This window comes from Odocoileus virginianus, chromosome 10 (assembly GCF_023699985.2).
Source record: "Odocoileus virginianus isolate 20LAN1187 ecotype Illinois chromosome 10, Ovbor_1.2, whole genome shotgun sequence".
NCBI classification, from domain to species: Eukaryota; Metazoa; Chordata; class Mammalia; order Artiodactyla; family Cervidae; genus Odocoileus; species Odocoileus virginianus.
In genome coordinates this window covers 2,552,832-2,568,778 of record NC_069683.1, presented here as the reverse complement: position 1 = coordinate 2,568,778, position 15,947 = coordinate 2,552,832, and the positions used below count along the sequence as shown (strand labels likewise).

Below are 15,947 nucleotides of genomic sequence, written 5' to 3'. Positions count from 1 at the left end.
AGGGATGACTTCCTTTAGGATTGATTGGTTTGATCTCCCTGCAGTCCAAGGGACTCTCAAGAATTCATATCATTATTATCCCCTTTTGCCAATGGAAAATGGAGCCTTAGAGAGTAATTAATCCAGCCCCTCAAGGCCTCTTAACTGGTGCATAGCAGAGTTGGGAGTAGACTCCAGTGCTTAGTAACCTAGATTCCTTTTTTTCTCAAGGTACTTTTTCTTTGTAGCAACCCTATGTATTCTCTGTCCTAATACTTGTTTGAAATTACACTCACCCATTACCAAAATCTCTCCACAATCTCAACTTTAAAAAAAATATATTTATTTGGCTGCACAGGGTCTTAGCTGTGGCACGTGGGATCTACTTCCCTGACCCGGGATTGAACTCAGGCTCCCTGCATTGGGAGCACGGAGTCTTAGCCATGGGCCACCAGGGAGATCGCTACCATCTTGAATTTTGAGAAGAAATGGTGGGGGAATGTGAATTCCCCTTCTCCCAGAAAAAACTTTTAAGCAAATTGGGACAGCCCTTCCATCCTGACCTGAGCTGGATGGGGCAAGGACACATCATTATTTCTTCCCTGAGGACCCCGGCTACCTATCTGCCAAGTGAACTGTTCAAACTGCAAGTCCGCTTTAAGTGACCCAGACAAAAATCTACATTTTACATATTCCTCTCGTTGTATATTTAACCGTGTCTTGATTGGCAACCTAGCACACATGTACACTCATATAGGTTCGTGTGCTACTGTGTGCGTGCTAAGTCGCTCAGTTGTGTCCAACTTTTTGCAACCCCAAGGGCTACAGGCTGCAAGACTCCCTTGTCCATGGGATTCTCCAGGCAAGAATACTGGAGTGAGTTGCCATGCCCTCCTCCAGGGGATCTTCCCCACCCAGGGATCAAACCTGCGTCTCTTACGTCTTCTGCATTGGCAGATAGGTTCTTTACCACCAGCACCACCTGGGAAGCCCATAGATATGAAAGTAGCTCGGTTATGTCCGACTCTTTGCAACCCCATGGGCCATAAAGTCCATGGAATCCTCCAGGCCAGAATACTGGAGGGGGTAGCCTATCCCTTCTCCAGCAGATCTTCCCAATCCAGGAATCGAGCAGGGGTCTCCTGCATTGCAGGCGGATTCTTTACCAGCTGAGCTACCAGGGAAGCCCAGGTATGTGCAAGTACATACAAACGTGCATATGCGCACACACGTACATGCCCTCACTGTTATGAGGGACGTCCCTGGTGTCCAGTGGCTGACTCCACACTCCCAAAGCAGGGGCCCAGGGTTCGATCCCCAATCAGGGGACTAGATCCTACATGCCACAACTAAGACCCAGCGCAGCCAAATAAATAAATAAAATTTTTTTTTTAAATGCTGATGTTTGAGTCACAGATATACACATTCACTCGCATTCACACACACGTACAAAAGCACATGGACACCCGCCTCTGAAAGGCTGCGTCAGTTTCCCCGCAAACTCTGCACCCAGCCTCAGCTCCAAGCCCTTGAGGAGGGCCTCCCAGGCACTCCCTGGAGTGTTCACCCGGGGAGCACTTCCCCAGAGGAAGGATCTCAGAGCTGCCCTGTGTTAATTACAAGCCCCCGAACAGGCTCATCCATCATCCCGTGGTGACAGGCCGGCCTCCCGTCCCCGCCCCCATCCCGAAGCCCCGCTTTCCTCGGGTGACCGGGTGACCGAGCAGACCGCCTCCACAGAGTCAGGGGCACCGTCTGGCTCAGCTGAACACCCTTCTCTCCTCTGTGGGGAGCTCCCGTGAACCCCCCACTCCCCTCCCTCGCTTAAGTCCCCTTCACGCGGGGATTTTCCCACCTGCCCCACACCGGGCTTCCTTTTCACCATTTCCCTGAAACTGCAGTCATCCCGTGATCTGGCATTGTTTTGCCAGCTTCGCAGATGAAGAAAAGGAGCCTCAGTGAAATGATTTGCTCAAGGTCACCCCAGCTGGGGAGGCTCGATTGCGTTCAAACCAGACTCTGCTGTTTGCCTGGGGTCCTGTTGCGTCTCCTGCCCGACCCCGCCTCCAGGCAGGGGACTCCCCAGCTCAGGTCTCAGGTGTGAAGGGCTTGCTTACAGCGGAGGGGTTTCTCCTGGAAACCGCACGGGGACTTCATCCTCCTCTCCTAAACCAGATTAAGGGCCAGAGCCTCAAGGAGATCCACAGTGGAAATAACAGGAGCCCCTGGGCCAAGGCTCAGGGGCCGAGCGGAAGACGCCTGGATACAGGGTGAGATGAGAGGCGGGGGTCTGGGGCCAGCAGACACAGGGTACCTGACGCCGGCTCCAGGGTCACCGTCAAGGCCAGCTCCTCCCTGCGGCCACAGCCAGATGGTCAGCCCCCCGTCCCCACCCCTGCTCATCCAGCCCTGACTGGTGGGGACTGGGTCCCCTGGAGATGACTCTGTGTCCCTTCAGAGCGTGAGGACCAGGGCAGCGTGGTGCTCACTAGAAAAAGCCGCTCCAGGTTCCATGCATGAGACAGGGCGCTCAGGACTGGTGCACTGGGATGACCCCGAGGGATGGGATGGGGAGGGAGGTGGGAGGGGGGTTCAGGATGGGGGGGACACATGCACACCCAGGGCGGATTCATGTCCACGTATGGCAAAAACCACCACAAAACTGTAAAGTAATTCGCCTCCAATTAAAATCAATACACTAAGTTTTTTTTAAAAAAGAAAAATAAATAAAATGAATATTGAAGAAAAAGAAAAGAAAAAGCTGCTCCCCTTGCCTAGACAATTTTGAAAAACCCCTGGAAGGCAGGGACCGTGTCTTTTTGTCATTAGCCTCAGCTTCAAGCAGGGAGCACCTACCAAGTTGGCACTCAGTACCTATTGGCTGAGACGAAACCAAAGAAAAGCGCCTTCCTGAATCCTGTCCGTTTGTTTTAGTTTTTACGCTTTGGCTGCGCTGGGTCTGCGTGGCCTTGGCGGGCGGTCTCCAGCCGTGGGAGCAGGAGCTGCTCCGTGGCTGCAGGGTTCTCACAGGCTGCTCACGGCAGTGGCTTCTCCCGTCGCAGAGCACAGGCTCTAGGCCCAGGCTCCGCAGTTGTGATGGACAGGCATGTTTGTTCCCCAGCATGTGGATCCTCCTGGATCTGTGATCGAACCTATGTCCCCGGCATTGGCAGGTGGACTCATATCTACTGCGCCACCAGGGAACTCCTGGTCCATTTATTCAAATGCTGTCATTCTTCTGAGTCCAGCGCGAGCCACGTCCTCCTCTCCCCCTAGAAGTGCCCTCTGCTCTTTCCAGTCAATAGCAGCATGTTCATGAGTGGTTGCCTTTTCACTCCAGCTACTAGGAAGCTCCTTGGGAATACCATAGACACCATCTAGGCCTATAAACGCTTTTGATTCAAAATGTGCAATGTCCATATTTGCGTAAAGATCTTATTTTTCTAAAACAATGACATCAATGTTATTCTTACATTTTGTGTCTCCTGAGAAAACAACTGGAGGTAGGAAACCCGAGGCTTCAATTCTCATAGTTATTATCAGCTAGGGTTTTGTGTAATGGGTTATTTCTCAGCGAGGGAATCACACATTCACATTGCGTGGTCTTTCCTCCTCCCTGCTGCTTCAGGCCTGTGTCCCTGAGGTCGGGATTTAGGACTCATGGAGGGCTGGCTTCAGTGAGAACTGGGTGATGGTTCTGCACCCTTCCTGTAACAAAACGTCTGGAGCCTGGAATTTTCGTGACTCTGGGATTCAGCAGTGTGACACCACTGCAGATGTCTTATCTATGCAAACGGGCCACCTAAAGAGAATCTGCACTCTGTGACTGTCCCCTTCCACTGTCCCTCTAAAGGATACACAATATCTATAGAACTCCCAGAGTCATCCACCTTGTTTGTTTCCACCTAAGATGTTTCATCTAACAATTATTTGCATCCCGGAAAACAAAAAACCAGCAAACCGTGAAGCTCCCCACCAAAGGGTATTGAAAGAAAGGGGAGAACTAGTCTCTCATACTAAGTAGTCTCTGATAAGAAGCACCATTCTCTTTTGTAGCTATTTATTTGTTTGTCTAGCTTTTGGCTGTACTGCGCGGCGTGTGGGATCTTATCCCCAGACTAGGGATGGAACCTACACCCCCTGCATGGGAAGCGTGGAAACTCAAACCACTGGACCACCAGGGAAATTCCAAGAAGCACCAATCTCACAGCATCAGTCACAACAGCTGAGAGGCAGAAGCAACCTAAACATCCATTTGGAAAAAGAATATGTGGCTAAAGAAAATGCAGCATATCCATACAATGCAATGTGATTCAGTTTTAAAAAAAAAAAGGAAATTTTGCCATATGCTACAACATGGATGAAACCTGAGGACGTTAGGCTCATATCAGTAGACTTGGACATTATTTGCCTCTGGTCACTGCTGAAATACACCAGTGACAAAGACAAATAACATCCAAGTCTACTGATACAAGGGGTCTAAAGTAGCCAAATTCTCAGAGACCAGAATGGTGGTTGCCAGGGGCTGGAGGCAGAGGGATCGGGGGTCTTGCTGTTTAATAGGTGGGGCGGTCCAGTTTTGCAAGGTGAGCAGGTTCTAGAAACCTGCTGCATGACAACGTGAAGTCAGAGTACAGTAGTGCTACACACTAAACATGGTTCAAAAGGGGAACTGTATATTTTTTTAACAATAATTCTTTAAAAAAAAAAAAAGCACCACTCATGGGCCACAAGCCTGTCCCAGGGACTTCTGAGGAGTGAAGTACTCACCCTAACCATACACAATGGGGACTGTTGTCCTCACTTCACGAAGGGAGAAAAAGAGAGGCCCACAGACCCATCTGAACCTCCGGCCGTCTCCCTCCCGGCAGCCACGCTTTCTGACCATGGCGCGGGACTGGGCGGGTGGCCACCACTCCACAGACGAGAGCAGCGAAGGGCAGCGTGAGCAGAGAGAAGGGTCTCTGGCTTTGCAAGGCCAGACTTCCCAGGTCTAACCACCTCCTCAACCACGTCAACAGTCCCCTGCAGTACGTTCCTCACTTCTTCCCTTGTAACAGCGCCCCTGATATTTAGCCGGTTGGTTACCTGGCCACCTGAAATATAAACTCCTCCCTTGAAATCTGCTGGGACCATGTGACTACATTCCGGCTAATGGGAGGTAAGGAGAAGTATCAGAGATAACCTCTGGAAAGTCCCTTTAAAAGAGGAGCACATCCTTCTTCAGTCCTTCTTCCTCCCCTCTACAGGCTGGAATAAAACACGATGGCTGGCGCTTGAGTGGCCATTATGGATCATGAGGTAGAAACTGATATTAACTGATAACCCCAACCATAGCACATCGATAGAATCATGTAAGGCCCTTGCACACAAGGAGGGTATCTGACTTATCAGTGATGCATATGTTGCATATGAGAGAAATCTGAGGTCATCTCATTGGTCCTGACAGGCCTAGTAGGACCCAGATCCTTTAGAGCTGCTTGTTGGATGAAATCACAAGATTCCAAGTGTCCACAGAGAAAGCATAGAGCTTCTGAAGACAAACACTCACAAATTAGAAGCCAAGACCACTGACGTCTCCCGTTTCCCCATTCATTCATTCAACAAGTATAACTTGAGGGCTCATTATGTGCTAGGCACTCTGCAAACCTGGAAATACCGTGTCATGCAAGACAGAGCCCTGGTCCGCAGAGGGCCTGGACTACAAGGGACTCATGCTGTCTTCTTTCTACTTCCCACCGTGTGATATGAAATGTCCCTCACCCATGGGAGGTGGGGGTGGGGGAGGGAATTTTTAAACGGGGCCAAAGAGGGGCGAGAGGAAATTGCCCCTCTCCCGGGACTCCCAGGAGATCTCCTGAGAAAGCCCATTTTGGAGTAACAGAGGAGACATTCCTACCTCTTGTTCTGGCTTGCTCTGCGGGTGGGGGTGGAGCTGAGAGCTGCAATATGAAATCAATAAACTCACCTGAGAATCCACCAGCGGAGCCGGTTCTTTAAGTTTCTCCAGGGTCCCAAAGGGCTCCAGCTGCCGAAAACAATTCCTGATATTAGTACTGGCCAAGGCCGTAAGAAGTTCCCCAGCGGAGACCTATATTTTCTTAAACCAAAATCATGGCACAGTGTCTGAACAGTTCCTGTCACTGTGGGGTCCACAACAACTGGAAAGTTTTGAAATCAGGGCTTTCTGCAGATACAGCTTTGGGGCATAGGACATTGAATCATACTGGCTTGTCAGGTCACCCTAAAATCCTTTTGCTGCTAGAAATTAATAAATCTAGCTGCTCATTGCAACACTATTCACAATAGTTGATATGTGGGAACAACTTAAATGTCCATTGACAACGAATGGATACAGAAAATGTAAAAAAAAAAAAAAAGAAAATGTGGTAAAGGCACAGAGTGGAATAGAATTCAGCCTTAAAAGCAGAAGGAACTTCCACAATGAGTGAAAACATGTGTGAACCTTGACAATATTACAGTAAATAAAATAAGCCTATCACAGAAAGACAAATACTGTGTGATTCCACTTATATGACATTTCCCAGTTAGTTAAACTCTCAGAATCAAAGAATGGAACAGTGATTGCCAAGGGCTGGAGGGAAAGAGAAATGGAAAATTACTAATCAACCAGCATAAAGTTTAAATAAGCAAGATGAGGCATCGGGGCTACATGGCGCATGAATGCGTGAAGCTTCAGCAGGGCGCCCATTGTGGGTGGGAACCAATCATGAGGCAGGACCAGGGTGGGTTTGCGCAGGCGCTCTGCTGAGTTGCAGGTCTCACTACAGGGCAGGTATCTGTGGAGACTGTTCAGTCTTTCCCGCCGCAGAGGGAGAGGCAGAGCGTTCAAGATGGAGTCCGAGGCAAACGATGGAGGAGTCACGAGGGCAGCCGATGAAGACGCAGTTGCCGAGGCCTCTGCAGCGGGCACAGCAGGTGGTGGTCAAGGCGTTCTGGGTGGCGCTGGTGGCCGCAGTGGCCCTGGTGACCCAGATGTCCCTGGTGACGCCGTCAGTCGAGGAGTCCCTGGCGGCTCCGGTGACCACGCTAATCCCAGAGGACCCAGTGCTGCCGGAGAGGCAGGTGGTGCAGCCGGTGCCATTCCACAGATCCTAGGGGCACCCCACGCACCAGGGCCTGCTGGAGACGCTGCACCTGGAGCCGGAGTTCTGAGGACCCGAGTCTACCAGTTGTATCCTATTCCAGGAGCCCCAGTGGGCCAAGCAGCCACAGGGGTCGGGGTGTGGGCTAGGGGTGGTTTGGGGATTGCAGGTGGCAGGGCCTAAAGTGTGGGAGGAGGGTACTCTGCGGGGGTGGAGGGTATGGGTCTGAGGTGGTCTGGCTGCCAGAGGATAGTGGTGAAGGAAAGCAACCTGAAGGGATCCAGAGGGTTGGGCAGTGATATCCAGGGTATCCAGTGGTGGCCTTGTGGGAGAAGGCGGTTCTCGGTGAGCAGGGAGCCTGACGTACAAGCCATATGAGTAATGTGGATGGTGCCTTAACCATATCTCCACCAGCAGCCTCACTGTGCCTTTCGCATCGCACGAGGAGGCAGACGTCGCCCGCCACTTCCTGACTCCACGTACTCAACTGCGAGGGCCGATTCGGAAGGAGCTCGATGTTAATGGCCGCATGCTGGTTCTGTCAGTTCTAAAGGGGGCCGGGGCCGGGGAGGGAGTGGAGGGCGGTGACCAGTCTCAGCCCAGGAGGAGCCATAATAGAGCGTTAAGCCTAGAGGAGAAGTGTGGTGCTCCGGGCTTGTCAGTGTGCGGGGACAGAGGGAGGACATGCTCCTCTTCCTCCTTCTTGGTGGGAACTTGAATTTCATTTTCCCTCCCTTTTAGCCAATTGACTGCTGAAGATCCTGGCCTGCTCCAGACGTCCATCGCCTTCTGTCTGGACCAGCTTCACACGGTGATGCAGACCTTACAGCACTTTGTGCCCCCCCTTTATGCTAAGCCTCATCACAGAAGAGGGGCTTAAAACCTAGCCTATGTGCCCTAGCCTCAAGTATCGTTCCCCAGCGCATTGCTTTCTGATTTAGTTTGATGGGGCTTCATCTAGTGCTTGTGCTGCTGCTTCGGGGCTCAGGGTCCACTTAGTTTGTTTGGTGATTGTTAACTACAGAAAATAAAACTGAGCTACTGTGCTGTCTCTGAAAAAAAAAAAAAAAAAAAGAAAGATGAATAAATTCTAGAGATCTGCGGTACAACATTGTGTCTATTGTCAATAATACTGCATTGTACATTTTAAAATCTGTTAGCAGGGTAAATCTCATGTTAAATATTAAGCATTCTTACAATAATAAAATAATTTTTAAAAAAATCTAGCAGTGAACTAACAATTGATCTTGTGCTAAGTGTTCTGACTGTTGCCCCTGAGAAACTGTCATTCTGTCTGGGGAGATGTAACAAGGAAAAATTGAAAGGCACACTCTGCTCTCAGGGAGACTCTGGGCTTGACGGGGAATCAGACGTAAACTAACCGTGACTGCACGAGGCGGTAGCTGCAATTGGAAAGGCAGGTAGGGTTCAGTCTGGAAGGCATTGAATGCCACGCTAAGAAGTTTGGAATGAAAAAAAAAAGTTTGGAATGTATTCTCTGTATGAAGGTCTAACCTAAATTGATGAAAGGTGGGCGCAATATGTAGTGAACTCCAGAGGGTTCATAATCTTGAAATGTACATCAAAACACAAAATATAGATTTTTCTAGAAAGATCTACCTTACCCATAGATTTCATCAGCTTTTTAAAAAAGGGTCCTTAACCCATTAAATGCTTTCCTGGCGGCTCAGAGATAAAGAATCTGCCTGCCAATGCAAGAGACACTGGTTTGATCCCGGGGTTGGGAAGATCCCCTGGAGAAGGAAATGGGAACCCACTCCAGTGTTCTTGCCTGGAGAATTGCATAGACAGAGGAATCTGGTGGGCTACAGTCCATGGGGTTGCAAAGAGTCAGACACAACTTAGCAACTAAAAACCAACAACCCAATAGAGGTTAGAAAATGTGGTTTGGGCACTAGAGAGCCATCACAGTTTGGGGCAGATGAATGGTCTGAGGTCCATGTTGTGGACTCACACTCTGAAAGAGGGGAGATTGGAAGGAAGACTTTTCAGAGGATGATCCAAAACCCCAGGGTGGATATTAAGCTGACAGGTGAATAGCATCTAAACGCACAGGATTCAGGGCAGTTCTGGATGAAAGTGGCATAGGGAAAGAATGGGAAAATCAGAATTACGATTGGGACTCTAACAAGAAAGATGACAAAGAAAGTATGACTGACTTTCCAACAACACAATTTCTTAAAATTTGCCTTAGAGTGAATATTTTCACTCAAAGTGCCTTCCAAACAACAAGGTCACCAGGCAGCTTGTCAGAACTTCATTTTGTCTGTGGTGTTTTGATATGACAGTCAGGTACACTATTTTCCACCTCTAAATCATGTGATTCATCTCTAGAAATTCTGTAGGATTCAAATGACTAGGAGGAAACCTGCCTTGTTTAGCTTACATTTCTCTGGGTCACCTTAGAGCCTCCTCCGTCTTTGCGAAGGAAAACAGTCTCTCCTACCGTTCTATAGAATCCATGTTGCACGGGCTATTCCACCCCCAGAGCAGATGAGGAAGGGCAAAAATGACTTCGAGGTTTTCGCCCTAAGCATCTGTGTCATGCTTTCAATTGCAAAACAGAACCTAGGAAAAGCAGCAGCTTTGTGAGGGAGACGAAGGTAAGATCATTGAACTGGATTTGGGCAAACTGAATCCAGGTATTTCTGAGACATTTTATCCACTAGGATCCCTCTGGCTGTGGGTGGCAGAATTCGTCTGAAACCAATGGAAGCAGAAGGAACATCTGGGTTTATATAACCGAAGACTCTAGAGGGTCTGCTGTAAGTGTGGCTGTATCAGGCATATCTCTCTGCCCGTCTCTTGCCTTCTTGTTCCTTAATCCATTTCCAGTTTAGGCTGATCCTCCTCCAGAAGGCAGTGGTTATGACCTCCAGCGCTTTCAAGTTTACCGTCTCCTGCGGAACAATGCCAGCAACTCCACTCTCTCCAAAGTCCTGGCAAAACTCTCAGGTCTAATTCCGATTGACTTTGATTAGATACCCGGCTTTGACTCAATTATTGTGGTTTAACTGGCTAAAACTTCTGTGCTTGACAGCCTCGAAGTTGTCCCCCCAGTGAATCTGCTTCCTAGATGATATTTTTGTGTCATCTTCTCCTCTTGAGTAACTTACTTCTGACCAATCAAATACAGCAACATGGTGGTGCGGTCATTTCTGGGATTAGGCGGCAGAAGGTTTTGACTTCCATCTTGCTAGCAGACTTGCTGGCTTTGCTGATGCAAGCCGCCACGGGGCAGACGCCCACGTGGCCAGCAGCTGAGCGCGGCCAATTGCCACCAAAGAGCCGAGACCCTCAGTCCGACAGCCCGTGAGCAACTGAATCCTGCCCACAACTCTGCAAGCGTTGTTGAGCCTTCAGATGAGACCCAAGCGCTGGGGGACACTTTGGTTGAAGTCTCATGAGAGGCCATGATCCGAGGACCCAACCTAAGCCTGCCCAGATTCCCGACCTACAGAAACAGCGAGAAAATAAATGTGTGCTGTCTTAAGGCACTGAATTCTGGGCTAATTTGTCACACAGCCAGAGACGACTGATACACTTGGCTTCTGGGATTGCCCCCCGAAGGGCCAGATGAGGTCAGCCTTGGGTGAACCACGTGGCGGGAAGCAGGGAACAGTTGTCTCCCCAAAGGAAAGCTAAGGGGCAGTTACCAGGTTCAGGATGGAGTCTGGGCAGGCAGAAACACCCGACACCTACCTCATATGCTGGGAATGCAAGGTGGCAGCTGGAAACACACCCAGAGATGGACTGGGCAGTGATTCACGCACAGGTGACCGCTGAAACTGCAGGAGTGGATGAGACTGCCCCTGAGGAGGGACGCATCGAGGGCAGACCTCTCAGGACGAGCAGCCATGGAGGGGGAGACGGGAGGCGAGGCAGTCATGCACCGGGCAGGGCAGGGGTCAGCACGGTGCCTCTGACAGTGATAGTGAACGAAATCAGCTTGTCTGCTCAGAAAGACAAGCATTTGAGGAGTTGCAGCATTCTCTTACAAACCTGGGCTTCTCTCTTTTTTTTTTAACGTGGACCATTTTTAAAAGCCTTTCTGGAATTCCTTACAGTTTTGCTTCTGCTTTCTCTTTGGGGTTATTTTTGGCCGCAAGGTTGCAGGATCTTGGCTCCCTGACTGGGGATCGAACCCACATCCCCTGCATTGGATGGCAATGTCTTAACCACTGGACCGCCAGAGATTTTTTTTCAGGAAGATGGAAATCTGGGCTGTCCGTTCAGAAGTTAAACGCTGGAAAGACATCCACATCGACATGAGTATTAATATTAAAAGCAGGCAAAGGGATGATTTTGTCCCAGTGAGAAACCTCTAGGGAAGACGGAGGCCCTGGGCAAATGTGTGCAGAGCATGTGCTTAGGCAGGAGGGGAAGGAAGAAGACCCAAGGGGAGGGACCCGACAAGGAATCGCTGAAGAAATAAGAGGCAATTCAAGGTTGCTCTAGTCTCCTGGAAGCCACCAGAATTTCAAGACGGATGTAGTCAAGAGAGGCAGATGCTAAAGAGAGCTCGTGCGTGACTGAGACTGAGCAAAGGGTGACGGACCAGGCTTGGGGGGGTCGGGGTGGTCCTAGTGGGAACCGTTTCTGCGGAAAGGAGGGGCAGAGGCTGGACTGCACAGGTTTACGAGTGAGCGGGACGTGAAGGAGAGATGCGGAAAGCCGACTGGCTCTGTGAGAAGTGGCCGCTTGGCCTGATTTGAGCCTAGGTGTGGGCTGACAGCGAACACCTCCGCTACATCTTCCCAGTCCCATCTCGGGGCAACTTCAGTGGCCCTCCTTGAGTGCTGGTACAGCCTTCCGACACATCAGGGTCCCAAGCATCCACGGACCATTGCTGTAACGAGCCAGCTAAGAAACAGACTAAGTTGGGCTGGCTGTGGGATCTCTGCGGTGATGAGCACTCAACCCGGCCACCGTAGCGCGAAGGCGGTCATAGGCAGTGTAACCAAGGGGCAAGGGGCTGCGTCCCGGGGAACCTCAACCACAAAAACAAAGAGCAGATCCCCCAAAGCAGACAGAACCGCAGACGTCCCAAACAAGCAAACAGAAGAGTCTGCGGCAGGCGGTGGACAGGATCCAGTCTGTGGGCTCCAACTCGCTGACTCTTGCTCTGGGCTCCTGGAAGGGGGTTGGAGACGCAAGTAAATGGGGCAACTGATGAAGCAAGACCAGCATCAAGACCTCAGGGAGGTGGGTTTGCCTCCGAGAGAAGGTTCTCGCACCTATCTGGACACCTGTGGCTCTCTGACTTCCTTTTGGTGTGTCTGCCTTTCAACCCTCAACTAGGAGCACCTCGGGGGCTAGGAATGTCTCCCAGCAGTAATCCCAGATATTTCCACACAGGAAGCCCTCAGACACAGAAGCAGATGAGAGAAGATACAAAACACCTCATTGTAGAAGGAGGGGAAAGGAAAGTGCTCCTCATGGAAAGGCCTGTGTCAGCTTGCGGAGCGAGGAGCCATGAAGCCTGGTCCCCTCCTCTGACATTCAGTCGGAGAGGCAGCGTGTCTCCAATGTTTCGGAGCCAGTCCTTCCAGGGGGCAGAGGACTGGTGCTCACAGTTACCCAGCTCCAAGAGGTTCCGTGGTGGCTCAGCGGTAAAGAATCCGCCTGCAATGCAGGAGACATGTAGGAGACACGGGTTTGATCCCTGGGTCGGGAAGATCCCCTGGAGGAGCAAATGGCAACCTGCTCCAGTATTCTTGCTTGGAGAATCCCATGGACAGAGGAGCCTGGCGGGCCGCAGTCCAAGGGGCGGGGCGGGGGCACAGAGTCGGACATGACTGATCTCATGGACTGGTCTGTTGCACACACACATATCCAAGTAGAGGTCTGGAGGGACTCTGGAGATCAGTGAGAAAGGCAGAGGGCCACCTCCAGAGTGACCCTGGACCCAGACAATGAGGAAGAAAGGCGACTGAAGAGCCCAGGAGCATTCCAGAACTCCCAGACAGGGGGAAAGAATGTAGGGGCGGGGGCTGGAGCCAAATAGCTCCTGGTACCTTTTTTTTTTACACTCCTATAACAAGTTAGGATTTAACAGTTAGTTGGACTGTCAAGAAAGCTGAGCGCCGAAAAACTGATGCTTTTGAACTGTGGTGTTGGAGAAGACTCTTGAGAGTCCCTTGGACAGCAAGGAGATCCAACCAGTCCATCCTAAAGGAGATCAGTCCTGGGTGTTCATTGGAAGGACTGATGCTGAAGCTGAAACTCCAATACTTCGGCCACCTGATGTGAAAAGCTGACTCACTGGAAAAGACCCTCATGCTGGGAAAGATTGAAGGCAGGAGGAGAAGGGAACGACAGAGGATGAGATGGTTGGATGGCATCAAGCTCAATGGACATGAGTTTGGGTGGACTTCGGGAGTTGGCGATGAAAAGGGAGGCCTGGCGTGCTGCAGTCCACGGGGTCTGAGTTGGAAATGACTGAGCGACTGAACTGCACTGATAACAAGTTAGACCATGTCTATCTGCTCCTGGCCCTCATTTCCCACCCCAACCCCAGATAAGCAGCATGGGGCATCTTAGTTCCTTAACCAGGGATCAAACCTGCGCCCCTGCAGTGGAGGTGTGGAGTCTTAACCACTAGACCACCAGGTAAGTCTCCCGGCCTCCATTTTAAACTCCCAAGATGGAATGGAGTTTAAAATGTGGTAAGTGAAAAAGGACATGGCAGCCCACTTCAGGATTCTTGCCTGGAAAATTCCATGGACAGAGGAGCCTGGAGGGCCTGACCGACGGGCTGAGCACAGACAGGAGTGAGAAAGGGCCTTTGTGCAGCTCATTCCCGGCACAGGGGATCCGGAGGCTGGACACGGAGCTGAGGCAGACCGAGGAGTCCATTCCCTAGAGGGGAACCAGAGGCCACTCTGCCCTGGGAAGGAGGTTGGTGGAATGCAAAGGGGGGCCTGCAGACGAAGGTAGAAGCCGCAGAAGGCTAAGGGTGGAGGCGCTGGGAGCCTGATGAACTGTTGAGAAGCCTCGCTGTTCAGCAGGGGAAAGGGTTGGGGCGTCTTCAAGAAAAATGGTGTCAAAAAGAAAGAAAGAAAGATGATGTCGCTGGAGCTGAGCCAGGCCCAGCGGGAAGTGTCCAGGGCTGCCACCACCTGTCTCGGCCTGACTTTCCATCCTGGCCATTCTCCTTCCTACATCCTGGGTTCCCATGGAATTGACAGCCCGTTCTAAGCACAGATCGCCGCTTCCCCACCTTCCAGACTTTGTGCTGCTGCCTCTTCTTGCCATTTCCTGGTCTTCCTTCCTCCCATCTTCTTGCCTTCTGTTTAATAACTAATTAAGCTGCGCCAGCCTTAGATGTGACAGGTGGGACCTTTGATGTTCGTTGAAACACACAAGATCTTTAGTCATGGCCTGAAAACCCTTAGGCATGCGGGCTCTAGTTCCCTGATCAGGGATCAAGCCTGGGCCCCCCGCGTTGGAAGCATGGAGTCTTAGCCACTGGACCACAAGGGAAATCCTTCTCTTTTTTCCTTTAAATCTTCTCTCATCTTCAAGTCTTAGATGCTACTTCCTCCAGGACGCCTTCTTAGATTCCCTTCCCCACTGGGAGCCATCCTTGCCTCCTCTGAACTCCTTACCCGTCTGTCCCCGGAGCAGCCTTTTAGCAGTTTTCAGCTATAATAACGCAGTGTTGAGCACAGAAGCCGTTCCCCAGGCAGCTCTGGGTCATCCCCTTACCCACAGCACATCACCCGGCCAGATGCCCTCCAAGAGGACAAATACCGTTCCGGCTCGAGCAGGTGCTGCAGCCCCTTTTGGCAGCCCCTGTGGCTCCGCTCTCTCTGCTGGCTTAGGGCCCTGTATGCACCAGTCCTTGCCTGCAACCACCAGAGTTCTGGACACCCACACCCCGGTCCACTCCACTTGCAGAAGCCACAGCTGACTCGGCCTCCTGGTCAACCCGAGGATAAGCCCAGAGTCAGTCTTCTGCCTAACGGCTCCTGCTCCTCATGCTGGGGGTGGTGCACACTGGGGTCTCTGAGCCACCCTGATTTAGGATACATACTCTGAGCGGCCCATGTTCTCATCACCCTGGCAGACCCAGGAGCTCAGCCTCTCCCATGGAGCTGGCTGTCCCTTGGTATCAGCCAGGTTGGGGGAATTCCACCCCAGGTCCTTTATGTCCTGGGTCAGAGAAGTGCATTTATTGAATAAACTTAATAGTGTGGTGGCAGTAGGGGGGTGGGGTGGCGGGCTCACAAAAGCTCTGAAGAGGACGTCCCTCCCGGTCCAGTGATTAAGACACCATGCTTCCACTGCAGGGTGGAATGGGTTCAATCCCTGGTCCAGGAAGTAAGATCCCACACGCCTTGTAAAGCTCAGAAAAAACGTACCAAGTGCTGTGCGCCCTCGGTGATTTGGTGGTTTAGTCGCTCAATCGCGTCCAAGTCTTTTGACCCTATGGACTGTAGCCTGCCAGGCTCCTCTGTCCATGGGATTTTCCAGGCAAGAATACTGGAGTGGGTTGCCATTTCCTTCTCCAGGGGATCTTCCCAACCCACGGATCCAACCCCTGGTCTCCTGCATTGGAAGCGGATTCTTTACCCACTGAGCTACCAGGGAAGCTTTGGCCAAGGACATCTCCCACCCTAACTCTGGTCAATATCTTGGTGTTTATCCTTGGAAAAACATGAAGGTTGGGCAAACTTGCAAATCCTCTACTACCCCTAACCTTCCCCACCGTGGGTATGTGTAATCTCAGCTCCCACAGAGCAGGTCGACAATCCGACAGTGGTAAGGAAAGCATTCCTGACCAAGGTGGCCTCACTTTCTGGACACTGACGCACGTTGGATCTGGAGGACTTTGCA

At 51.1% G+C, this 15,947-nt stretch overlaps 1 long non-coding RNA gene across 1 annotated transcript; it reads left to right on the top strand.

The window, feature by feature from the left end:
• The first annotated feature begins 7,306 nt into the window (after nucleotides 1–7,306).
• On the top strand, nucleotides 7,307–8,163 carry LOC110136752 (uncharacterized). Its single transcript, XR_011489768.1, has 2 exons — nucleotides 7,307–7,625; nucleotides 7,827–8,163. It is a non-coding gene; the product is annotated as an uncharacterized lncRNA (long non-coding RNA).
• Nucleotides 8,164–15,947: the final 7,784 nt, after the last annotated feature.